At 37.0% G+C, this 27,732-nt stretch overlaps 1 protein-coding gene and 1 long non-coding RNA gene across 2 annotated transcripts in view; both read left to right on the forward strand.

The window, feature by feature from the left end:
- Positions 1–27,732, forward strand: part of SKAP1 (src kinase associated phosphoprotein 1) — a 275,716-nt gene that overhangs the window by 108,847 nt on the left and 139,137 nt on the right. The window lies entirely within an intron of this gene.
- Positions 19,799–27,537, forward strand: LOC115282826. The gene is made up of 3 exons (XR_003904758.1): positions 19,799–19,912; positions 26,388–26,788; positions 27,148–27,537. It is a non-coding gene; the product is annotated as an uncharacterized LOC115282826 (long non-coding RNA).

A 27,732-nucleotide genomic window follows, 5' to 3' on the forward strand; every position in this document is an offset into this window, starting at 1 on the left:
TATATATATATATATATAGCATCTTTATTTTTTCCCCAGACTCACATACATAAATCAATAATTTTTTCTTCAGCCCTTTTTATTTCTTACATTGAATTTATTAATTTCTTATTTGGAGGGAACAAAATACATTTTCCCCAAATGCTTTTTGTTTCAAATTAAGAAATATGATCATTAATGTCAGAATAAACAACCAGCATTTTAGATGTCGATTAACTGTTTTGCATGTACACAGCAATGTACAGTACCTAATAAATCTTAGAATTAAATGTGCAGCCCTTCATTAGAGTGAAAATATGAACAGCTGTAATCATACACATTCTATTGACAGAGAAAAATTTGGTTTCCTTTGTAATTTTTCACACTGGGAAAGAATGAGGGATGGATGGAAACACGACTGTTTCTGTAACTGTGGGCTTTTTCTCCGCATGTACAGAAGGACAACAAACCAGTGTCTCTGACTTCAGGGTCTAACAGCAGTGATTTGCCTCAATTTTCTTCTCTCATGAAAGTAAATTTCTCTTGGGAAACATATAAGCCTTTGGCTAGAAAACCCACAGGACAGACACCCCCAAACTGTAACAAATAACGAATTGATGCATTTCTTCAGTACATCTGTTCTTTAAGGGGTTCTGTTAACTGATGTCTGAAACTGGCATAAAACAAAGAGTTGCTAAGAATATAGTGAAAGTTGATGCATGTAGCAAAAGCTGCTTCTGGCAACAAAAGGCACTGCTGCTGGTAACACATACAGATTGTTCAGAATGGAAGAGGGGTCTTTCAAAGTTGTATTTGTGCAAGTGTGGGCAAAGCCAAGGCGAGCTTCCCTCTAAAAAGGTGCCAAATTGTTTCTGCATAAGGATGGCTCTCCTCCTCCCCTCACTCCGGAGCACAAGGCCAACGTATCAGGACAGCATTTTCAAGCAGTTCGAAAGAGTTGGGCTTGAAATAATTCCAAATCGAAATAAATGGTCAGGACTGGGACTAGCATTTGTCTACTAGGCACCTGGTAGTAGCTGACAGAGATAATAAAGAATAAGGGTGCATGGCAATATAGCAGGTATGAAAAAATGTTATACTCCTTTTCCTTGCCTATTGAAAACTGATTTGCTTATCTCGCCTGGTCTCTAAACATGTATTTCCATCTATTTGTAATATATATGAAGGGCATATATGTGGACATATATGTATACATATGCACTGACACATACATATATATTTACATCTATGTATACAAGATCTCTCCTTATACAAACAAGGATTTATGTGAATGCAGGATTTTATGTCCACATAAACTTTTGCTCACGGTTGAATTATTGTAGGTCACCTAAAGTTAAGGATGCCATTTGTACCCTTAGAAAATGTGTTTGGGAATTGTCAAGGCAGTGCTTAGGAGGAAATTCAAAATTGTTTATTTACTTTAGAAGCAGGGGACTCATCTGTTCTAAGTTTAAAAAGAGGCTTAACAAAGTTACATTCTGGCAGGAGTAAGATACTGAGATTTTTAATGCAGTGAAAAATGAAAATTAAAACTTTTATAATGTGCACATCGTAACCAAGCTGCTAAACCACCACTTTCGTTGTTTGCTTTAGTAAAATGTTGCGTTTGGTAAAGCAAAATCTGAAACAAGTTTTAGAGTTGGAAATCAGCAGTTTATTTTTTTCATGTCATGTTGAATGTAATATCATGAATTGGGGGAAAATGCTTATATATTTTTAAGTTCTTGAGAAGAAAAAGGCCCTTAAGGAGGGAAAAGCCCAGACACCAGTTACCCCTGATCAGAGCATTCAGGTATCTAGAAAATGATACAATTGTGTATTTATAAAATCCATGGAAGATCATTTGTCTCAAATGTTTGTCTCACAAAATACTTGCAAATGAGGAGGTACTGAGCTCAAATGAATAAGAGTAGTAATAGCAAACATTTATATAGCTCTTGTTTAGTACCAAGGACTCTTACAAGTGCTTTATGTATATTAACTCATTTAATTCTGACAAAAAGCCCATGAGAAATAGTTCCTATTTTTATCTCCATTTTATAGATGAGGAAAATGAAACTTGCCCAAATAATTTGTCCCTGGAGTAGAAAGTGGAAAACGTGAGAAATTGGGACTCAGAGTTTTGGAAAGAATTTACATGTAATCAGATGAATAATTTGTCTCTCTGTGCTTACTTAATGTGTAGAAATTAGGATGTATTCTGTAAAAACCACCTTTGTGAAATATGGACCCTGTTTCCTAAGCAGCAAGAAGTAGATATGTGGTATTTCTATTCCTTTTAAAGCCTGGAAGTGTTAGAGATCACTGTTCTTCATCTATGACATGAAGCAGGACGTCTAAGACAGTGCTACAAAGTCCGCACAAAAACTTCCTTGTGAGGAAGTTCCCAGAACAGAAAACTCAAAACCACTGTCCTACTCCAAATGCAGGCTCTGGTTTGAGTAAGAATACTTTTCTTGAAATTTTGCCTCATCTGCTCTGTGTCTCTGTTCTTTGGCAACAAAATTAGGTTCCTCTAGAGCATGTCATTATTTTCCTTTTTTTCCTCTCTCTCTAAGTTTAGTTAGTTATATCCTTGAAAGGATAGGTGAAGAGCTGTCAGGCAGGATACAAAAATCTTTTCCTTTCTCTTCTTTCTGAAGACCAATTTTGCATTGTATCTTATTGGGCCGACGTCCGGGTTGTTATTCGTTCAATTTGCAAAGAAAATAATGGTATTTATGGGTCATAATTAGCCTCTGAATCCTAGTCTGCCGCTGCACTCAGCAAAGGTGTGTGCCCTGTTGGCTTGAGAGAAGGGGTCGGGGGAGCCACCTTGTGGCTGGAAGATGACCCAGCAGCCTCGGGAGCCCTCGCTCTGTTCCATGTAGAAAATAAAGGAGATGAGGGTAGAAGCCAGAGATAAATCAGAAATATCAATCACTAAATATTTGCAGAAAGTGGTAAGGGATATAAATAGAATCTATAACTACAATAACAGTGGAGCTGTAGTTGTAAATATACATTATCCTCTTTAATATGACATAGAGTAGATTGAGAACCGAGAAATTATTAAGACCCCCCCACAAAAAAAATTGGAAGAAAGAATGAAAACATTTAAGTTAAAATTATGTTCATTTTGTAATTCAATAAAGAAATCCCAGAGACATATTTTTAAATTTAATGTTGTTTTCTAAAGCACAGAAAAAGCCTCACAGACATCTGTTTGCATACATTGTGTGTCAGGCAACATCAGATTTGAATGGAATTTATCTAAATTTTATATGCATGGCTTGATGTAAATTGAAATAAATTGTACAGCATACTCTGCGTGGACATATTGGTTTTTCCATCGCTGCTTGAACTTTTAACCCCAGGGCCTGAGCCGGTCACACGTTGACCTGTCTGAACTCTGCTGGTAGATCCAAGTATGGAAGGCTGACCTTGCCTCCATGGCAACCATAAAGTAGGGTCCATGACTCCTCTCTCCCTTTCTCTCTCTTTTCTCCACACTCCAAACAAAACAAAACAAAACAAAACAAATTAGTATATTCTCGCACACCCAGTCAGTGTAATCTTGGAGTAGTTTTGCCAAAATGCATTTTGCCCCTAACCCAAGCTCTAAGCAAAGCTTTTTCAGCTTGCTTGTCAGATGTTAATGAAAGTTTGAAATGAAAGCCTTTATAAAAGTTAATGGAAAAGACCCCTTCCTGGGACACATTCAGTTTGCTTGTCTACTCTTATAATAAAATATACTGCACATACTCATATATTAAGTAATGTTGCTACCGGCATATTATGCATGCAGATGAGAATTATACCAGTGTGGGATTCCAACATAATCCTTTATGGCTGGATTTAAAAAAACACTTAGATAAGGTTTTACCAGTGGCCACCGTAGCCACATGAGATCTAACATTTTCCAGTGTCATAGAGCTAATGTATCTGAAAAGGATTAAGGATCTAGAGTTAATCTTTCTTTTGTGGGTTGCAGTCTCCATTTAAATTAAGGTGCTTGTATACTTCTGATTTGTTTTAATTTTGATGATTGATCTTTAAATCCACATACTAACAAAATCATCATCTCCACCATCCTGGTGGTAGTGTCAAAGTGTTATTTTATGCATCTCTAAAGTTAAAAATTCTGTTCATGGGATGTATTTTTGGCTCTTCATTTATTAATGCAAGAACCATTTGTTGAAATGTAAAAGTAAAAACCTTCAAAGAAGTCCTGTGAGTTGATACCAAAAAAAAAAAAAAAATGGTATGTGCCTGATCTTAAGGAATTCCAGTTTTGTTGCGAGATCAGATGTATTATATAGAAAGAGAAAAACTAGAACAAAGTTAGACAGCAGCGCCCAACGTATAGTTGTTTAAAACTATATGCTTCCTGACATAATGGAGTGGCCATTTGGGAATGGAGTTAATGAAGAAAGACTTCTTACGAACAAAGCTTTAGAAAGGGTGGTTGTCCAGGGCTAGTAAGTTGGCGTCCTACTAGGTTTAACAGGTTTTGTAGAATCAGCAAAACCTGGGGTGGTGTTGGCAATGTAAAAGGGTTGATAAGGAAGAAAAGTGACCAGAGAAAATAGGTTATGTTTCGCCAAGAATAACGAATATCCTTGAGTGCTCATGGACTAATCTGCTATCCCAGATCCTGGTGTCTGTATGCACGCCCAGGTCTTTGTTTATGAAGTTGTTGCAGTAAATATAGGGGGGAAAAACAGACTCGTCAGTTTTGAGTTGTAAGGGACTTGAATTGTCCTTTTTTGGAAGGCATAAAGAAAATCTTGATTTCTAGAAGTTTGAGGCAAAGACCTGAAAATCTCAAATGTTCCACAAGTTGCCTTTGGGCAACCATAGGTCACAGGATTGATAGGAGACCAGGCTGATAAAACTAAGTTCTCCATTTACAGTCGCCTTCAGGTAGTTTAAAAACAGCAACCAAAACATCACAAGAATGTTTTTCTTTGTCAGGCAATATGAAAAGTAAAAAACACAACCTAGGCAAGGAGAATCAAGAAGTTTGCTGTGGGCCAGTTTCTTCGTGTGTAATAGTAAGAACACTGAACACTTAGGTGAATTCTTGCTTTATACCAGGCCCTCATGTTTTAAGCACCTTCATTTATCCTACAACCACCCTGTCAGGTAAGTACCATTATTGCCCCCAGTTTACAGATCATAAAACAGAAGCATGGCATCTTTTCCAGGATCACACCCAAGTAGTCTGGCTTTAGACTTTATGTGCTCCATCTGCTGCACCAGGGGTTAGCAAACTTTTCCTGTAAAGTACCACAGGGCATCTTAGGATCTTCAGACCATATAGTCTCTAGAGTGGCAGCTGTGCCCATACAGGGCAAAAGCGCCATACATAATGTGTAGGTGAATGAACGTGGCTATATTCCGCTAAAACTTTTTTTATACGCCCTGAAATTTGAATTCCATATAACTTTCACCTGTCATGAAATATTACTCTGATTTTCCCCCCAGCCATTAAAAAATTTTAAAACAAAACAAAAACAAAAACAAACGCTCTCGGCTTGTGGGCCCTACAAAAACAAAGGATGGGGTCGAATTTGGCCCATGGACCATAGTTTGCTCATCTCTCCACTGCACTTAGGCCTCTCAGTGTACAGAATAAGAAGGTGAACTAGATGGTCTCTAAACTTACTACTCTCTGAAAACCTTTAAAGTCAATGGCTTTCTAGCTCTAAAAGTAAGGTAACCATTTTGGATTCAATATTGTAATTAAAAGATTGAAAGTGCTTTGGAAAACAAGCCTGCCCATCCCTCTCCCTTGGATAGACTATATCTAAACTATCTCAGAAGGATGAAGAATTATCTTCATTTAATTGATATTTCAAGAAAGAGATTTCATTATCTCCTTTAACAAGCCATTTTATGTTAATGGCTATTCCTATTGGGATCGTAGTCCTAATATCTAGGCTGAGCTCCTTGCGATGCAGTGGAAGCCCACTTCTCCACTCCTTAGAAATAATGACGAGCTTGTCTCTGGCTTCCACACAATGCCACTCCACCTTCTACAACTTCTACGTCACCTCTGCGGCTGAAGGTGAGTCCTTTTCTCAGGCATCCACTTTTTTCTCATGTATATTGTTTTCTATTCTCCTAGCTACTATTGTAATGTTCAAAGGAACTCTTTCCAAAATGTCTTTATCTCTATTTTATGATAGCATCAGCAACAGGAGAGCTTAGAGACATCTTTTCTTTGTATCTAAAAGTTTCATTTCCCAAGAGATGATATGTGAAAATTTCTATAAATGTCCTTATTACTTAAAATAAATAATTTGCAAGGGTCCATATCCTTAACTTATAACTGCTTTAGTTGCATAATACTTTGGTATTATGACAGATGTGGCAAATCATTTCTTCTTTTAAAATCAAGTAATATAGCTGGTTGTGAATTTAAACTCTTTCCTTTCAGCTTTAAATTTTTTTTATCATTTATTTATTTTTGAGAGACAGAGGGCAAATGGGGGAGGGGCAGAGAGAGAGGGAGACACAGAATCAGAAGCAGGCTTCAGGCTCTGAAGTGTCAGCACAAAGCCCTATGCGGGGCTCAAACCCACAAACTGTGAGATCATGACCTGAGCTGAAGTTGGATGCTCAACCCACTGAGCCATGCAGGCTTCCCTTCTTTCAGCTTTAAAACTCACAGTCATTCCAGAGTTTACTTTTCTTTCTTTAGTGTCTGTTGAGGTGATGTGATAAAGACAAAATATAAAATCTCTCATATATCATGGCATTATCCCCAGTTACAACCCTAGCCATCGAACTCCTGGATAGCCTACTGAACTGTGTGCCTTGTAGCTTCACCAGCACCGACCATTTCATAGATGGCAAGAAAACATCCCCTTATTATCTAATAACCTTCTGTATGTCCTAGGTATGATAAATTCAGAGGACTGTATTTCATTTTCAGAATAGCCATTGGAAGTCAAATTTTTGAAGGTTTTCCCCAAGCCTCTATCTTCTACTGACATTTTCGTCAGAAAACTAATATTAACACATATGGGTTTTTCTGACATACGATGGTTCTATAGCCACAAAATTGGAGGTACATGAAGGAAAACATTTGGCCCTAAAAGACTACCTCCTTTATGTGTTCAGTATGGCCTTAGAATACTCACTCAACAACTTGAGCCATAGAGTTGTAGTGAAACCAGATGAATAAAGTGCTTCGTGAGAGTAAAATGTTCATCTATTTATATTTCTAAGACTGCGGAATATTTTTTGACAGATTACAGAGGCATTAATGTAAAGACTATTTACAGGTTATTTGAAGGGGTTGAAATAAAATGCAATTTATCTAAGAAAAGAGGGCCTTAAAAAAAAGAAAACACTACTGTAATAAAAAGTTCTCTTCCCTAAAATAGTGCCACAGGCCAGTGATACTGAATCACCCACCGTCTGGTAACTTCTTAGCATAACCAAAAGATCAATTTCCTAGTGGTAGTAAGATTCTCTCATACCTCCTTGTCCCTTACTACTGTTGAATAAAACATTTAGTACCTTTAAAGAACTTTATTCTGAAAGGAATCTGTTCAGTGGCTAGACTTCTCGTTGTTGGTTTTTTTTTTTTTTACTTTGATCTTATTTATTTTTTTGTTAGCATTTAAAGAATCTCTGAAAACTTAAATTCTGAGTTTTAAATTTGGGCAATTTTACATTTTAAGATAAAATTTAAGATTTTAATTAAATCTAATTAATGTAAATTTAAAAATTTATCTTAAAATGTAGAATTGCCCAAAGCATAGTTCATTCTTTTTTTTTTTAAATCCCTGTGATTTGACTTTTCCAAACCACTGCCAACATTATATTGGAATTCTGTGTTTAGAAATCACTATTCCCATGGACTCTGGCTCCTTGAAGGCCTTCGCGTGATGCCTGTCACAGGGTAGATGGTCTCTGGGTGTTTGCTGACCTGAACTATTGAACCAAACAGTGACAAAGAGGGTGGATTTTGACTTAGCATTAGAATGCCATGCAGAAGCTCACGGATTCTTTACATTTTTGGTGGATATACCCATTCTAAAGGAACACTACAGGCAAACAACTGTAACAAGCCACTATGGCCGGCTTTCTCGGGCATTTCCCATGGCTCCCAATAAGCTGGGCAGCTGCGTAGGGCAGACAAGTGGCAGGGTCACCCCGGTATGAGCATGTGTGAAGAGGCCATGTGACACAAACTGATCCTCACCCCTCCTAAAGGATCTCAGTGAAATAGAGTAGTTTGTGGGAGATGGGAGGAGAGGCCTCCACGTCCTGTTAGTAAAATTCTATTAGCAAAACAAGACACCCAGGAAAGGGGCACCTGGGTGGCTCAGTTGGTGAAGCGTCCAACTTTTGATTTCAGCTCAGGTTATGATCTTGCGATTCATGGGATGGAGCGTCAAGTCAGGCTTCATGCTATCAGCGCTGACGGCATGGAACCTGCTTGGGATTCTCCCTGTCCCTCTGTCCCTCTGCCCCTCCAGTTCACACACTCTCTCTCAAAATAAATAAATATGCTTAAAAAAAAAAAGGACACCTAAGGGAAATGTAGAAGTAAAAAGGAGTTCTTACATCCCATTGATTATCTTTATGCATTTGGATTTCAAGCAAGAGTGTATGTTCTTGTACCCTCTATGGAAAAAAAAAGCATACATATTTATTAAATAATAGCCACACATTAGTAGGCACTGGCTCAATTCCTGGTTATATTTTAGTATTTGTTGTGTCTCAGCCACCTGTAGAACTTCCAGGGAAGATTCACAAGAAATATAGCTTATTGAGTAGAACAAACTACAGTATTACAATGTGGTTTATGTTTGGGTCAATGGGAGGCCACTTGATAAGTTTAGCAAGTCAGTTTGTCTTGAAGTCTTCATTTGTGAACTGTTGATCATTACCATTGATCATCATGATATACATTTCATGTTGGGTATCTGTGTTGAGTTTTGTGTATGTTAGTAACAAAACAAAAATAACATAATCTTCACCATACTTTCTGGTAAACAAGAGTTTAAAATAATTTTATAGTCAACAACCGAGATAAGATGTTTTCTAATTCTCTAAGCCCATTAGAGAAAACTACATGCCCTGATTACAGCTATAGCATCTGAAACCATTGCTAGGTACCTACCATGGTAGAAGATCAGAGGAAGGTTGAAGAAATTCAGATGCAATTCACATACTCATGAAGTCTCTACCACATGCAAAGCATGATGCTGGGTGTTGGGGGGTGATAAACATAAGTAATTAACAATACCCCCTTCATGTTCATAAACTTTTAGATATGAGCCTAGGGGCAAGGATGGTGGGAATGAAGGAGAAACAAAACAAATTATTTGCTAATCTTTTGAGAAGCAGTGTCAGTAGAGATTGCAGAAGCATGGTTTTAGGGATTCAGGAGTGAGCAAAAGGTGAAAAACTAGAGATGTCAGTTTATGCTGCCTTTAAAATTTGGCAAAAAAGAAGGATAAATGCTAGCAAGGAAGAAGAACTTTTTTGGTTGTTTTGTTTTCTAGGTAGAAGAGGGTAAATCTGAGCTGATTTTCCAGCAAATGAGAAAGAACCAATCTAAAAAAAATAATGGATAGAATCAAGTCCTGGAAAAGGTAGAAGTAGGTTGGATAATACTATTCAAGACTCGGTCTTAGCTAAAAGGTAAAACATTCACTCCTAGGAGTTCAAGGATAAAGCGGGTAAAGATGCAGAGATGTTTTTACTTGGAGGGAGAGGAGGACAAAGCCTCGTAGTGAGAGTGAAGAGCATAGGGTAGAGACTCGTCCAGGGCTTGGAAAAAATGGGGAGCAGAAGTTCAGGGCAACTAAACTCCCTAAAGAAATACGATAGTCAAGAAAATAAGAGTTATTGCTAAGCAGTAAATGATCTATAGTGAGAACCATCTCAATCTATTCAGCAAACATTAAACATTAAATGGAGAACTCACGGAGGTATGAAATGGTAAAAGATACTGGTCCAACTTCATTTTCAGGCTCAGCCCTCATCTCTCTCTCTTCTGATATAAAGTAAGCCATAGCCTCCAGTCCATGGTGAACTACATATGATCTCTTACTGAGCTGTCCTGAATCTTTGTTTCCTATCATCCCTGCTGACACCGAGCCCAGTCCTGAAGACAGATCACATCTGCAGATATAAGAGTAAGCATTACAGTTCTCAAAAATATGTAGGGTTGCCTGTGTGGTTCAATCAGTTAAGCGTCCAACTTCAGCTCAGGTCATGATCTCATGGTCCGTGAGTTTGAGCCCTGTGTCGGACTCTGTGCTGACAGCTCAGAGCCTGGAGCCTGCTTCAGATTCTGTGTCTCCCTCTCTGACCCTCTCCTGCCCATGCTATCTTCCTCTCTCAAAAAATAAAAATCAACATTAGGAAAAAAGATTTTTTAAGTATCTTTAGCATATTTTATAAGGCAACTTTCCCCTCTTCAGTATCCCCACAACTCTCCAGAGCCTCTTGCTCTCCTGCTCCAGAGCTTTCTCAAACCTGCCATTCTGCCCTGACTCTCTGGATCTTCAACCCTGCAAGGTCGAGAGTGATTCTTTGCTTCTCTGTCCTTTACTGTCAATCCAAGTGACCTCTGTCCTTTCAAACTCCTCTCTTGTTCTCCTCATTCTCCACATACTATATCGCAAACCACCAAGACACTCGTCTGAAGATGGCGGAGCCCTCCTTGGATGGGGACGACCTGGGAAGGAACTGTGCCAGTGGAGCCAGGGGGGTTGAGTGCACAGAGGAAATAACAGGCTAGGAACCCTCATTGTTAAGAACTATATTTTGGTTACACTACAGCTTCATCAGCCCGGCTTATTTTGAGGAGCATTTGAAATCACAATCTGGGGGCACCTGGGTGGCTCAGTTGGTTGAGCATCCAGCTTCTGTTCAGGTCATGATCTCATGGATTGTGGGTTCAAGCCCCCAATTGGGCTCTGTGCTGACAGCTAGCTCAGAGCCTGGAGCCTGCTTCAGATCCTGTGTCTCCTTCTATCTCTGACCCTTCCCTGCTCACACTGTCTCTGTCTCTCAAAAATAAATTAAAAAAAAAAACATAAAATGAAATCACAATCTGAAATACAAGTTGTGTTTCTGAACCTACCTTTCCTCTTACCTCCTACATTTGAAACTCATGTCCTACATTCTGGCCTTATGGAATTATTTGTCATTCCCCAAATCCAGCCCTATGCCTTCCACCCAGAATGCCTTTCCAAGCCTCTCCAGCCACCCACATTCCACTAAGCCTTTAAGGCTCTGTTCAAACTCTTATCTTCTCAACATGGCTTTCTAGTTGCCCTAACTTGGACTCAACATCTCCCTGTCTTGCATTTTCCTTGATCAGTACATCTGTTTTAGCTGTTACTACCACTGGCCTTGCATTATGGTACTGACATGTGCTGGCTTCTCCACTGGGTTGTGAGCTCCAGAGGGCAGGGGTTGTGTCTTAATTATTTTTATGTATCTCGCAGATTTCATCAGATATTAGACATTCAGTAAGTGTTTATCAAATTGAACAAATATGATTATGTGGTTCAGCCTCAAATTATGTCAGATCCTAAAAGCCTTCGAAGAACCTTGCAATTAATAACAGTCTCTTGTTTTACGGTGTTTCTTAACGTGGCACAGAGTGACTGCCTCCCTCTCTCCCCACTTCCATGATATCTGGAGGACTTCCTCCCTTAGACACCAGAAATACTGAGGGTGGGAAGCACTATGCCAGACAGATCCAAGATAAATGTTCACTTCCCTCAATAATATAGCTTATGGGTACAAAGGCAAATACTGGACAGCACAGTGACATCACAAAGACAAATGAAAGAGACAGGAACTGTAGAAAAGAGAAAAGAGCCAGCCAACAAGGACATGCTCCATCGTGTATGCTACTACTCAGGGAAGAGAAAATGGCAGAAAAAAACAAATCCACATAAGAGTTTATATCCCTGGGACTACTGAAATGTTTATGCTGAGATGTCAACTATCTGTGATCATCCACATGAAGTGAAAATGCTTATATTTATTTTTTTCAGTTTATTTATTTATTTTGAGAGAGAGAGAAAGAGAGAATTTCAAGCAGATTCCGCACCGTGAGCTCAGAACCCAATGCGGGGCTTTATCTTACGAACCATGAGATCATGACCTGAGCTGAAATCAAGAGTATGAAGCTTAACTGATTGAGGCACTAGGTGCCCCAAAAATGCTTGTATTTACATGGTGCCTTTTATCCAGAGAATCCCAAGATACTTTATAAATTATAAATTTGAAAAGTCCTTATGCATTGTCCCTGATGTTCTCCATACCCCCAAATGCAGTTCCTAATGGCCAAAATCTCCCCACCCCCAGCACATCACTGAATATTTAAATATTTTTACTAGGTCACAGTTTTTTGTCTTTAAAAAAAATTCTCTATATATCAAAAGTGTACAATTAACACTATTTATCTTCTAGCATATACTGCATCTTTCCTGCCTACCTCCCTGCCCCCACTAGCATGGAAAGTGAATTCAATTAGATTTAAGACAAAGAGTAATTGCATTGGAAAATAGAAAAAATATCTCATCCCAGAGTGATTAAGCCCCTTACCTTATAGAGGGAGTTTAACTCCTTGGAGAAAACAGGATCCCATGTAATAAATGAATACAGAGATTTGCTAAATCAAAGTATAGTGTCTTGAATCTAATTCCCTAGTCATCAGTGAGCTCTTTGCTCCAGGAGAAAAGTGTACTCATTCATTATAAGGTGTGTAAGAAATGTAAAATAAAGATTAAGTCAATTAAGGGGTTTACAATTTTATCTTTAGCTATTTTTATTTTTACACTAAGAGTCTCAGAATTCAAAACTTGTTGAAAAGTCTTAGATTCCTTAAAGCAAACTTAACCATCTGCTTTCCCAGAATTATTTTGTGCTTTTGGTTATCTTGATTTTGATAAACTTTTCACATACTCAGTGTGAATTGGTCCAGGCAGAGCCTGAGTCATTCATGCTACCAAAACCGCTTTGCCAGCAGCTTCTGGCAGCTTATTGGTGCTCATTTTGGAATTTGCAGAAAGATTATAAAGTACCCTAATGTGACAGGTTCTATACAGAGGAAGTCCCGGAACTTCAGATGACCAGTCATTAAGGATGACATATAGGAAATTCATTTGCAATACTCCATGTTTGCGGTGGGTGGGGGTTGTGTTAACTGCACAGGAACCTTAAAAGGTAAATGTTGGATCATCTGAGAGAATCTGGAATAAGGAGACAGGTCAACTATGCAAGTCCAGGCTGCAGTTAGCCCCGTGGGGTTGGCTGCTCAAGTTGGAGTGCAGCAAACAGGAAGAGATGTTTCTAGGCAGGGAAATAAGTTCAGGTGACTTGAACTAAGGTAATCTCCCTTCTTGGACTTTTTCCTACTTTTATTATTCAAGCATTTTCATAACTATCAGTGTGGTTGGGCTTAAGTTAGACTGCCCAGCTTTCTGAAGCTGGGCCTGTTTTACTAACTAAGTTAAACTACCTTTTGTAATGGTAAAGTTGTATAGGTCCAATCCCATGTATTCCTGTCTGTTCTCTTTAATAACCAGTAAAATCGATACTACACATTTTATGTAACATTTAGAAAGACGCTAGCAGCACACAGCACAGGCTCCATTTCGACCCGAGTTACTCATAGCAGCATGGATTTTTCTCTTCTGAGTAGTTCCTGGACTGAACCAGATGTTTTTGATTGTTATTATGATTCTAGTTTTAAATGGTTGCTATTCTAATGGGGTGGTAGATCTGATTTTAAAAGCTAAAGTAAAGGAACAGAAGTTGAATACTTGTCTTCGAAGTTTTGCTCTACCTGTCTCACCATATGATCTCATTTTGCCCTGTCCTAATTAGGGATGATGATAACTGTAGCTATTTATAAGGTCATCTATGTTGTTTCTTGAGATCTGCCTGTGACAGATACCATATAAACTATATCCTGATGTTAACATGTCTATACTTTATCCATGTCTTATAAATTCCGTTGTACCTGGGATAGATTCGTTTATTTACGATATGTTCTTAGTTTGTTACTCTTAGCAAAATTTGTGTCGTGATAAATATTTCTGAATAATTACACATGTTAACTGGAGATCAGAGAGATTTATAGATTTGGAGTGGAAGAATAAAATAAAATCACCATTTACTTGGATCATGGAATAAAATAAGCTTAGAAGCTCTTAGTAGAATGTTTTTAGTTAAATCAACAACAGGGTGCGTCACATCCAAAGGAGCATCTGTAATGAAGGAACACAGGGATTTTTTTTTTTTAATCTGGAAAAGAGTGAGTGAGGAAAATTAATGGCTCTTCTAGCTCCTTAGACAGAGAGTGGTCCTTTCAAGTTTGATGAAGGTCATTTTCAGGACAGTGTAAGAGAGAGGTTACAGTTCAATGTCTACTGGCAGGACTTCAGAAAAGGCAAAAATGCCTCAAATTTCTGAAGCTTCTATGCTTTTTTAAAAATTAAAGCTGATAAAAATGCAAACAAGTACCTATATTCTGAATACTTTATGATAATATTTTATATTTTTCTCCCCCAACCCAAATTAGGAATTTATCTCTTTTTCCAAAGACCGTGATGGGGAGAATACCAGCTCACCAAAATACAGTGAATGGGTGCCAGTGTGTGCTCCCAGCTGCCCATGTAAATCTTTCTTCGCAGTAGGATCTGAACAAAAACACACCACTTAATTGAATGGTTCAGATGCCACTGAGTAGGAAATTTCTGTTAGGCCAGAATATTTGTAAACTTAAAGTAGGTGTATGTATTCTGGCAGCCTACACAGTAAATTTGAAATATCAAAAAAATGGAAGGAATCTTTTCTACCCTTATGCCATTTGTGGGTATTACTTGTTTTAGGACTTTAAAAGTATTACTTTCACACTGTAGCTGTCTTTTTTTACACAATAACAACAACAACAACCTTGCTTCATTTTCCTTTTTATTTTTTTGCTGTTTGCAACCCCCTTTTGAATAGTGAGAAACAATGCAATTAATTTTCTCCAGCGCAATCATGCATAGATTTAATAAGCATCCGAAGGTAGGATCCATCTGTAAAGTATGCATTGCATGCTAAATTACTTCTCTTCTGTGGTTTTTTTTCTTTCCAAACCTTAATTAATTGAAGAAAAAAAATGTTTATTAAAGTGGGAACAGGCTGGGCTCTGGCTCTCCGCCTCTGGTTCAAAAGTTCATACAATTCCCTGAAGGCTCATCTGAATGTGTGTGTCTCCCTCTCACAATCTTCCTTTCTCCATGTCTATAGTCGGATGAATGCCTAGAAAGGTGTATTATTTTGTTCCCAGGATCAATTTTAATAATCTTAACTTGAGTAAACTAAAATTTTTGTGCCTTTGAATTTATATACATTATATATGTTTACATAAACAATACATACACATTGACATGTAAATGTGTTATTTACCCACTTTTCTATTGCTTAGGATAAAAAATTGATATGCTTTCAGTGGTGTCTTTAAACAGGATGCAGATAGAGAGCAGGAAGTCTAATTCTACAGGTGGATCTCAGACAGGAAATTAAAGGAATTATGTATGAAAATAAGATGAATCTTTATGAATAATTTTAGACCAAAAGAAAAAATATTAAATCTATCTCAAGTAGAAAAATACCTACCTATAAAGAGAGAAATGGAAAAAATAAATCATAGGAAGTGACTCACTCCTGTGAGCTGCTTTGGAAACAGAAGACATTTCCTGACCTGCAGTAAGCTTTATGTGACCTAGGTGAAAAAAGAACACGTTTATTGTGAAAGAAAAATATTATCTAAGAGATGGACTCAAAATTTTTTCAATTATCTCCTTTGCTTACCTAGGATGTCAGAATCTTCCTTTTGTTTTTTTTCTTCAAAGTATTGCTTCTTTCTCCTTATTATATGCCACAATTTTTAGATATTTTTTAAAAAGTAAATACAAAGTTGTCGTTTACATCCAAACTCCTTATTTCTTTTTTATATTAAAGTGGGATTTTTTTCTCCTTTAAAACAGACAAGGTTTGTACATCCACTTGCAGATTTAGGAGTGTATGGAATCAGAAAGCAGTGGTGAACCTGACCGTGATGTTGCCTGATTAAGTCTACTTCCCTTTGCCCAGTCGCTGCTTGCGAAGCACAATGTCCACATAAGAGCCTTACGGAGGACTTTCTACAGGTTGTTTCATTTTCTCTTTGGACTCTTGTACAGGGTAACTAAAGCCGCCAGTCTATTAGGCATTTAAAGTTTTTTGTTTTATAAGGAGGTATTTTGGTAGGGAAAAACTAAACAACACAGAGGAGCTGTTTTAGTTAATGATAGACACAGCCTTATTCACGTTAGCCTTTTAATCACGTATATGTCTACCGTCCTGTACTTTTGCCATGTGAGTGTCAGAGGAGCCATGGGCACGTTACTGGAGGGAATTTTGAGGAACCAACATTTCCTATTTCCCTCTCAGAGGTCCTGTTCATACTGCATTACTGACATGTACCCATTTGGGCCACATTTGCAAACTTGTATACCAGCTTCCGTGGAGGCGATAATGAAATATGATCACCAAGTAACCATTGTAATTGATGTCTTGGAAACTTGAAAGCTATCATCCACTATAGTAGGACATCTATTTATGTGTAAAACATACTAGAATCTCCCCACAACCAAAAAATTCTGTGACTTTTGGAAGAATCTTACCGCTTGCTTTCCAAACAGATTTCGGTTAGACTTCTGTGAAAACCCTGAATCGAATAGCCGTGTGTTTCACAAATTACATGCATGTAAACAACATACCTTTGAAAAGAGGATGTGTGGGCCCTTTCTCCTACATGCTTATGTCTCTGTTGTCGTAGATTGGCGTCCTTTGTGAGCTATTCAGTGACATTTCAGAACCATTTCGCTCTGCAGAAAACCCACAGTTGTGTTTCTTTAGCTGACACTGTGGTACTTGCACTCGAAATTGCTAGTTAGAAAAAAAAATTGTTGAGGCCGGTGGCTGTAATCAGCGTTGTTGCTGTCTGTTTCCTCAGACTAATAGCAGAGCGATCCGAGTCTGAGAGTTCAAACAGAGGTTATCTTTCCCAGGTAGCATCTCGTCCAACGAGAATTTGATTTTTTTCTATAGGACTTTACTCCATTAGATTAATGAAATTTCAATGAGAGCCTGGCGCCCCCTGAAGCTTTGTTAAGAAAACAAATGGTGATTCTGTAGGTGTGACAGCTTGCTTGGAGAGTTACGAGAAGGTGAATACATCCCCACAATCCAGGCAGCCTGGAACACATTGATCTCTATTTAAAGCACCAATCGGATTTTTGTTAATTATAAATGATTGATCTGCAGTTTTTCCCTCTCTCTCTTCTTATATGTGTGGTTCCCCCTCCTTTCTCCACTTCTAACTTCTTTGCATGCTGAGTGCAGAGCTTTTTGTTTAAAGGGACAATCATAGAGAGCAAATTATAGCAATACCCAGCAGCGATGCTATTGCGAATGTCATTGTCAGAACATTCACTGCTCACCCGATTGAGGTGAGCCAGGAAGTCGATTTCGAACTGACTCCATGTTCCCTCTTTACTTGGCTCATTCCTGAAATAAAGAATTATTTTAATGGAAATAAAGCATTAGATTCGTTAGAATAGTATCATAGATACTACCATTATTATGTTTTAAGATCTGACTTGTGAGCCCCTTGAACCAAATCCCTACTATTCACGCTGAACCAGAGTGCATACCTTCTGTGACCCAGGGTATGATGTGTGACCAACCAACCCCATGTGAGACAACAGGGTGAGTGAAGGGAGTGTCTCTGACCTTAAATCTCAATTTATAGGCATTTAGGTGATTAATCCACCTTTTATCACCTTTCTGGAGTGGTTTTTTAATAATGTTTAGAAGCAATACTGTACTCAAAAACTGACATGTATATTATTCCTGATAATTGCTCACCACACATGGTTCTGAAGAGTATAGAAAAAACGTCCCCAGCCCCTTTGTGGACCTATCTTTAGTGAAAATATTTGAGCATTTAATGTATTTATTTATTGAATCCAAAAGCACATAGTTGTTTATAACATATGCAGTGCATAAAAAGGATAATTTACAAAGCTCTTAGGAAACATATTTGTAGAAATTAGTTTAAAGAGTATAGTTATTAGTGGATTACATAGAAAACTACACTGATTTCACACTTCTAACTCACATGCAGATTTTTATGAACACATCTTTCTCAAGTTTGAGCCCTTAATTAAGTTTTAGGACATATCATGTTGGAAAAATGAATTTCCCCCAGTGTTCTTTTTTCTTTTAATTGTCTAAGTAATCCATGCAATGCACAAGAAACCTTTGTAGGCCAAGAATCTTAAAGTAGTTTATAGCTTACAGTGACACTTTTCTGCAAAATCCTTTACATTTGAAGAAGTAGTGCCTCATTTCAAGTGTCCTGAAACTTGTTCAATTTCCTTGTTAGTTGCTGTGTCACTAATTGTATATGATAAACTCTCAATAGTATAAGAGCAATACTGCAAAGTATAAGGTGGGCAGCAGTGTAAAAAGCAGCAATCTAAAATGGGCAATAACCTTCTATATAGCATCCCATTGTCTCCCGACACCCCCAAGCTCTGTGATTTTTGGAAGAAGTTCACTACTGCTTCCTAAACAGGTTGTAAGCCATATAACATTCATCTAAATGAGTTTCTGACGAAACTTCCCCATGAGATAATTATTTAATAATCCTGTAAGTACTCTTGGAAAACTAGATTTAAGGTGTTATTTTTGCCATGTACTGTTTGTTCCCAGTACTTTAAAATACTATTTTTTTTCTCTTTATTACTGCTTATTGTTTTTATTGTATATTTTTTTAATTAGCAAAAGTCATTAAGGCACATTTGAAAATAATTGTAACTATGACTTTTCAAATCCGATTTTGAATTAGGCAGGAAAAAAGCAATGTGACTTTTTTTTAAAAATATAAATATTAGCATATCAGAATAGTTTGTTGGTGTCAGCATCCAAATAAGTGACAAACAACAACATTAAGAAATGGGCCATTATGGTAAATTCACCAAGTTGTTTTTAAAACGTGTTTCCAAAGGACTGGTTTTAAAATGTTCTAATTTGATTTCTGTTGTTGTTGTTTTTGTTTGGTTGTTTTTTTTTTAATAGACTAGTGATTTTCATTAGGGTATTTGTAATTTATGTGATCTTAGTAGGTTCTACCAAGGTTAAATAATTTAAGGAAATAAACCCTTATCTGATGTAAGATAGTTAATGAAGTATATTAGACACTTGCCCTATTGCTGTATGAAATGGATCTCCAAAGCTAACAACAGCTTTCTGCGGGAACACAAATCTCTATATAAATATCCAAATGTAGCAAGATGTTGCAAATTTTTAAAGATATGCCATAAAAATAGATTAACGCTAGGATGCAGTCCTGTTCAACTGAATTACAAAGGGATATCATGGGATTGCCAGTGACATTCACATAAATAAAAAATCAATTCTTAATGATGAGGCAGACTTGTTTTAGCGCATTACCCAGGTTAAATGGGAGCACACAAAGACATCAACTCCTATAAGACTAGTGAAATCATTGTATATTAATATGATTTAGGGAGCTGCACACCTCGATGGAATAATTGTTCTTATATCTATAGAGCCAGATGGCTCTTGGTGTAAACAGCCATTGAGCACCTCAAACACAAGTGTGGCAGGTGATCTTTAAGGTGCTCTTCATCCTGCTCACTCATCTTATCACCAGAATCTGCGTTACTGTTTGCAAAATGGTTTGATTGCCAGTACGCAAATTTTTCAGAATGATCCTATTGTTCAGTAGGAGTATAGAATATAGAATGTCTTTAGCAGGAGAATGGATGATGCAGAATAGAAGACCATAGATGAGGCAGCTACCTGGATTTCTGTGGTGAGGATTGGAGTTTTATTAGAAACAGAATAGAGGGAGTCAATTTTTTTTCCAGCACAGTGGAAAAAAAAAAAAGTCTGGCGGGGGTTGGGGAGTCCAAAAAAAAAATTTGTGGAGCCACAAATTTTCAGTAAAGTAGGCTCAAGTACTTATTGTTATCAAAATAACCTTATAAAGAAAACCAAAAGTTCTAAAAAATCTGTACTTCCAAAGTAAGAGAAACCCAAGTTTGGAGCAGAAGTATCTTTTATTTCTGGTGAAATGTCTTTCTTTGTTTTGAAGGTTTAAATTGACTTCTGCTAACTCTAATTATCCAACTAAAGAAAACTCGTTCATTGATTTTCCACAGATATTTATTGGGCACCGACTGTATACTAAGTTCTGTTCTAGGCACTGGTGATACATCAGTGTAAAAATTCTACCCCCATGAAGTTTACATTCCTCAAGGGTGGCAACAAATGATATGAGATGAAATGAAATGAGATATGGGAGAAATGAAGTAGGGAAAGGAGACAGTGTGCTAAGATAGAATCTAGAAGCATAAGATTTGCCTTTTCCCTCCTTAAAAACAAAAAGTGTTCATCTAGGAAAAATAGAAGAGGCTAGGAAAGTTCTTGTTTATCTTACAACTTCATTGACCTTGTGAAATTTCTCCTGGGTTGTCTGAAAATACACCCACGGTTAGAGCCTTGGCTCCTTGGGCAGGGTTTTAGACAGTTGGAGTGAGTTCAGTGTAAGTTAAGATTTTCGTGGCCTAAATTGAATAATGTTACAGAAGATTTTATGCTTTGGCTTCTTTCCTTTGATAAAAACATTGAAAAGCATATCATCTTTAATTTTAAATAATTCTTAAATTGCCCCTTGCTCTACTTTATTTAATCTGTATTTTCTGATATCTAACTATCAGGGACATAAAACTAGCCTCATACAGGAATCTTTTTCCTAGTAGATTTAGTGGATTTAGATTTCCAAACATATAAAACAGATTCTCCAATGTCTAAAATACAGAAAACCCCTCGAAATTTTGGGATCTCACAAATTAACCTTTCTGTCCCCTAATGACAAAATTCACCTTAATCTGGAGAATATATTCCCCATCTCACTCCATGGGTGCTATTGACTAATTAACTCCTGGATTTTAAACTAACGTTCAGTTCTTCACCAAAAGTAATTTATCGTGTAACTCCAGCTACTCTTTATATGGAACATAGTACCTGTTGTGAAGTATTCCTTTAGGTGAAAAAGTAAAACTCATTTTGTAATATGCATAGTATTCATTCAGGCTTTTTATTAAATATTAAGAATAAAAATCTGTATGCTTATTGCTGTATAGAAAAAAAACCTGAAAAGATGTGCTCCAAAGTGTTAATAAATAGCTAAAGGTTATAACATAACATTTACTTTTTACTTTGCACTTTTCTACAGTTTTTTTCCTACAATGAACTCGCATTCTTTCTGTAATCAAGAAAAAAAACTCTCTATATTATTTTCTGAGAGCTAACGGAGCCTAAAAGTTGATATTTTTACTTAACACAAAATCTCACAGCTGGCAGGTGTATGCAGATCAGTTCTGCAAATAACAGATAGCAGAAATCAGCAAACATCAAGATTTAGATAATACCATGAAGTTCTCTTTTATCTATTTCTATTCACTGTACTTGAAAAGTGCCATCCATGCTGTGCAAAATTTGACCAAGTTGTCCTTTTTTTGTTGTTGTTGTTCCCAAGACATCAAGCTTCTTTTTTAAAAAGAATAGTAGGCTGAGATAATTCTATAGCAACATGCCAGATATACCAAATTTCATAAGGAAACATGTTTTTAATTTCAAGCCTTTGAATGCGATGTTGCCTTATAAGGATGAGTATTTATGAAGATATAAGAAAAAAGAGGCTTGAAAACTTTATTTCTTTTAACAGTCAACAATATTTAGCCTATCAGAATGCTTGAATGGATAAACATTCCTACTGTTTTAATTTTGAATATAGATTGTCTCGTGCTGATGGGAAGTATTGTTAATTTTAATAAAATTAACTTTATATTGTTATTTCACCGCTTTATAATAATTTTACATGGCGCCCTGGGGATGCCTTTGTTTTACATTATCAGGTGTCACATTTGCCATTTGGTTGGTATAGCGGCGTTCAGCTTCACTTCTCCCTTCAATTGCCTGAAGCCACACTATTCACGTTATATTACAAGTAGCTATATTGCTATACACTGCACAAGTTTATATACTTTTATTTTATATGTATATATCATTTTTGTATTTTCTTAAAATCATTGTTTTGTCCTATTTCCCAGCATTCCCGGTGCTTGCCTTTAGGTAGACACGGTTATGATAACAAGTTGACTAAGACACCTTAGCAATCTGCCTCAAGTACTAACATGTTTAAATTTATTTTCAATCTGATAGTCAGTCACAATTTTGATACAATCTAAGCAAGTGCTTCATTGTTTTTGATAAGAGTGAAAACTTGATAAATCCATTAAAATATAACTTTTTACACAGAGAGAGTTACTGCGATTTTAAAATAAGGGGAAATTATTGACAACTTCCATAACTCACTGTATGTTGGACAGATCACTCAGAGATAATTAATCAAAACATGTCTCTATTAAGTGTTACCAACTTGGCTTAGACTCTCCCAGGAATTAACAGAAATCAGACAGACTAGCAACTAATCTGTAAGCGAATTGAATACTTGTCAAATTAAATACCACTGTTAACAAATATACAGTAGTTAAAGACAGCCAAATTAGTCTTGAATCAGTCCATGTTCTTTACTTTTTACTTTTTTAAAAATGTAAGTTTATGGCTTAGCTCTAAATTTGAGTTTTTCTACTTTAAAGTGTTCTATTACATGCTTTATCATGCTGCTATTCAATGTGTTAAAAGTGTGCTAAAACATTTTGGTTCGCTGTGTCAACTATTTATTAAGGATAATTCAAAATATGTATTTTAAAATAGACTTTTCTTTTCCACTTGAGTTTGCGTGTATATGTTGATAAGCAAGCAGGTCTCTTGTCTGAGACTCTATGTGCAGGTGGCTGATACTTGATTGATAAACTAATGATCCCTATAATCTGAGGAGCATCTACCTAACTGATAACTGATACATAGACTAACCAATTTAGCCCTGCTTTAATAGTTCATAGTCAGAAACTACATGAAAATGAGTACTGAGAAGTTTCTATTATCGTATGCTGTGTATTCGTATTTTTGGTTTTCAGAAACTTCTCCCTTTTTTCTTTTACCTAAATTTCTGTGGCTGATAGGAACTATGTTGCTGCTTTGAATTATACCACTATTCCATGTTATTCACAGTCATACATCACTCCTTTCACACCTTCAAGTTTAATGTTTTGTGTATGCTCTTTTAGTTAGAATCTTGGAACGCCATCTTATGTCATAGTCTCACCTTTATATCTACTCAATAAATGTAATTACCCTGCCATTCCCTTAAAGTCTAAGTTGCTTATTGAATATTCATTTTCTGTTATTATTGTGAAGTTTGTAGGTCTGGGGGAGGTTGCTGACTACAGGTAGTGAAACGTGAAGCCAGGTGGCAAGAGCCACGCCTGTGCCCTAGTTGTGGTGGCACAGTCTGCCCGGTGATGAAGTAATTAAAATCATCTGGCTAGTTAGGATGAACGATATGAAGAGGGATTATTTAAAAAAAGGAGAGGGACAGTAATTATTAATGCAAGCCAGAAGACTCTTGTTCTTGAGGAAGAAGTCAAGTGTGTGTGTTTGTTACATGGACGTTACAGGTATTGGTTGTAAATGTGTGTCTGTTGAGTCCTTATGCAGCTTAGATCCACTCAGTAATTCCTAGTTGGCTGTTTGTCTCTGGGCTGGATTCATAGACTTTATCTTTGCTCTTCTAGTTCAAATATTTGGAGATTCTACATGTGCCATTTGAAAAGTCCTATTTATACCACTGCAGTGGCAATATTGCAGATAACTTTCTTGTTAAAATTTAGCAGGACTTGGAGAGAATGGGGGCTAAAAATAGTTTGCATAAACTCCATTCTGAGCCAGAATTGAAGGCAAATGACCCACAGTGTACACAGCAATTTAAAGCTATTAATATATTTCTAAATTTTTAGAGGAAAATTTATTTGAAAAAGATTTTATGCAGGTAATTTGAATCATGTTTATAAATATTTTACCTGCCTTGAATAGATGATTGGTTTTGTCCAATAACAATTTCAGAGTAGCTAATGTGGCAATATAAATATGAATATTTAGGGGACATTTTTCCTTTATATAGGAAATGCATGATTAGTAATGATTTCTATTACAGAAGGTTTTTTATGGCACATTGCTTTATAAAGGAAACGAAGTTAAGTCTGAAGAATTACATAATGAAATCTGGGAGTATGTGGTTTAGGTATAATTACAAAAGTAAAAATGTATAATCTGTGTTTGCATAATGCCCTTCACTGAAGGTTATGAAAATAAGTCTTATGTACTCCAGGCTTCACATCTCTTCTATGCCTCCCTATTATAATTGAAATAACTCTCCTACTATGGTCTAGCAATTATCCCACACTCAAAATACCTAAAATTCAGCATCATTCAGCAAATTCTCTCCATATGGTAATGTGACCAATACCTCATTTGTCTTTCTTCTCAGTCGTTTGCTTATATAGTTCCTCCTTCGACCACGCATTTGAAGTAGCTTCCCCTACCTTTTTAAAGACCTTTACCCAAACTAAATAACTGCTATCAAAAATTAAAATTGCAATCATTTAGTGAGAGCCCTAGTGAGAGCCAGGCATTGTACCGGCTGCTTCCCATATAACATCTCATTTTAACTCATTTTAACTAGATACTGCCGTCCCCATGTCACAGATAAGGAAACTAAGACTCAGAGAAGTTAAGTCACTTTCCCAAGACCATACTACTCAGCTGTGGCAAAACAGGAGTATTAATTTACATCCAACTCCAAAAATAGATGCCTGAAAAAATGAAAAACAGAGTAAGCAACAATATTCAGAATTCCTGTCTCCTAGTTTTGACCATAAGATTACACTTGATGGCTATTATGATTTCTGATAGAGAAAAAGATGAATGATAAAATGTAGCATTTGCTTAGGCCAAAGGATCCAAACGGGTTCATGGGAAGTACTGATAGATGGGCTTCCTCTTTAACTCTGGACCCGGCATGACCAGCAAAAGGAGTTAGTATTTTGTGAAGGAGAGTAGGTGTTTCATGTAGTCCTACTTAAAGATTTTTGCCTTTGTATCTTGTGCATTTGGTTTCATACCCAAAAAAGTCATTGCCAGGACCAATGTCAAGGAACTTTTTCCTATGTTTTCTTTTAGGAGTTTTATGGATTCAGTTCTTATATTTAAATGTTTAATATGTTCAGAGTTAATATGCAAACCATATATCTGATAAGGTAATATCCAAAATATATAAAGAACTCATACAAACCATTACAAAAACAAAATTCAATTTGAAAATGGGCAGAGGAACTGAATAGATATTTTTCCAAAGAAGGCATACAAATGGCCAAGAGGTACACGCACAGGTGCTCAACATCACTAACCATCAGCGAAATGCAAATCAAAACAGTGAGGTATCACCTCACACCTGTTAAAATGGCTGCCATCAAAAAGACCAGCTGTAACAAGTGTTGATGAGGATGTTGAAAAAAGGGAACCCAGGTGCACTGTTGGTGGAAATGTAAATTGGTACAGGCGCTATGGAAAACAGTATAGAGGTTCCTCACAAAATTAAAAATAGAACTGTGATACTCTCCAGCAAACCCACTTCTAGGTATATATCCAAAGGAAATGAAAACAGTATCTTGAAGAGAATCTGCACTCCCCTGTTTACTACAGCATTATTAACAATAACCAGGATATTGAGACAACAGATGACACAGCTACACACACACAATGGAATATTATTCAGCCGTGAGAAAGAAGAAAATCCTGCCATTTGTGACAACATGGATGAAACTTGAGGGTGTTACGCTAAGTGAAATAAGACATACAGAGAAAGACAAATATTTATATATGATAACATATATGAAATCTAAAAACACTGAACTTGTAGAAACAGAAAGTAGTTAACAGATGATTACCAAGAGCTTAGGGGTGGGAGAAATGGGAAGATGTTGGTTCAAAGGGTTCAAAGTTGCAGCTAGAAGATGAGTGAGGTCTGGGGTTCTAATGCACAATATTGTGATTACAGTTAATGATACTGTATTATATACTTGAAAGCTGCTAAGGAAGTAGATTGTAAATATTTACACAACAAAAAAAAATATGGTAATTATGTGACCCGATGGGGGTGTTAGTGAAAGCTATGGTGGTAATCACTTTATCATAAATAAGGGTGTCAAATCAACACGTATACCTTAAGCATACATAATGTTAAATATCAATTATATCTCAGTAAGTTTGGAAGAAAAAAGAAAGAACAATAGGTAGAAATAAGCTTTCTGCTCCTCTCTTAGACTCACCCTTCCCATCTTACTGCTCATTCAGAAACGGCTCAGATGCTTTTCCAGCTGCTTCTTTCCCCATCCCTAATAACATCCTGACCATCAAGCAAAAAGCCAGAAGAATATTTAAAGATGTCTGTGAAGATTTGGAAAGCTTAGTGAGTGACTATACCAAAAGCATAAAAAATGGCCCTCTCTCTGTGTCACAGGAGGCCTCGGGCTTACCGTGAGAGAGCTCTGCATTTAATTGCTTTGTAGGCTAATCCATACCTCCATGTCTTTCAATATGACTTCCATAAATCTCAAGCAACTAAGAATTTCAGTGTGCACTGTCTGGCATCTGATGCTGAAAACTACTGATCGGGTGACCTGAGCGGGGTTTAATGACTACTGTGGGAGAATTTTGTTGAATTGTGAGTAAAACCTAAATGCTTTCAGTCTTATCATGTATGCCTGTGCCAGATTCTTTGGCAGCCCATGAAAGCCAGGTCCTCCAAGAGACTTGGCTAATGTCCAAATTTCTTTAAGATTTCCAAGTTTCTAGAACTCCTAAAATATATACGGGTTGACTCTAGTATAAGGTGAAAATGAAATTGTCACAGAATATCTGAATCCTTGAGTTACTTATAGAAAATGCACCTATCAAAAGCAAGTATATTTTCCCCCCACAATGTGCCAATTGTGCTTTTCAGAAGCTATTTCTGAACACACCGATAGAGTATATCTGAACATAAACATCACCGAGGTACTCATATCCAAACGCCCTTCACAGATAACCACCTGCAGAATGGACAGAGCTGCTATTGGCCCACGTGTCTCTGAGTCCAAGGAAAGGAATGCCACTTCATAAATAACCTTTGCTAAGATGGCAAACAATGTTTCCTGCATGTTCTGACAACTACCCATGAGTGGTCTGTTTCAATGTTTCAAGTTCACCATAAAGTTTCTAGTCGATATAGAATGTCTTAAAGGACACTGACTTCCACAGATTATTCCTTCTCTTTATTAGGAGTTCTGTTTGTGACCTACTTTGAAAAAAATTATCATAAAGGATCACCTAATTAAACTCAGAACAACTACAAATGTTTGCCGTAAGTGGTGTTGGGTTGATCAGTCAACAGGTTGATGGTTCCCACTAGGAGAAGGGGCTGTGTGGGATTTAGCTATGGAGAAAGAAGAAGAAGGGGGAGAGGTAGAGGGAGATTTAGGGATGTGGAAAAAGAGGGAGCAGCTGAGTTTTTACCTTGAACTGAGTTTAAGCTGGGCAAACAATTACAAAGTTACTTGCAAGGTATTCCATGTAAAAAGACCAGGCAAAGAATGGCATCAAAACACACTGTTTAAAGAATGACAGATG

The sequence above is a fragment of the Suricata suricatta genome, chromosome 17 (genome assembly GCF_006229205.1).
Source record: "Suricata suricatta isolate VVHF042 chromosome 17, meerkat_22Aug2017_6uvM2_HiC, whole genome shotgun sequence".
Classification (NCBI taxonomy): Eukaryota; Metazoa; Chordata; class Mammalia; order Carnivora; family Herpestidae; genus Suricata; species Suricata suricatta.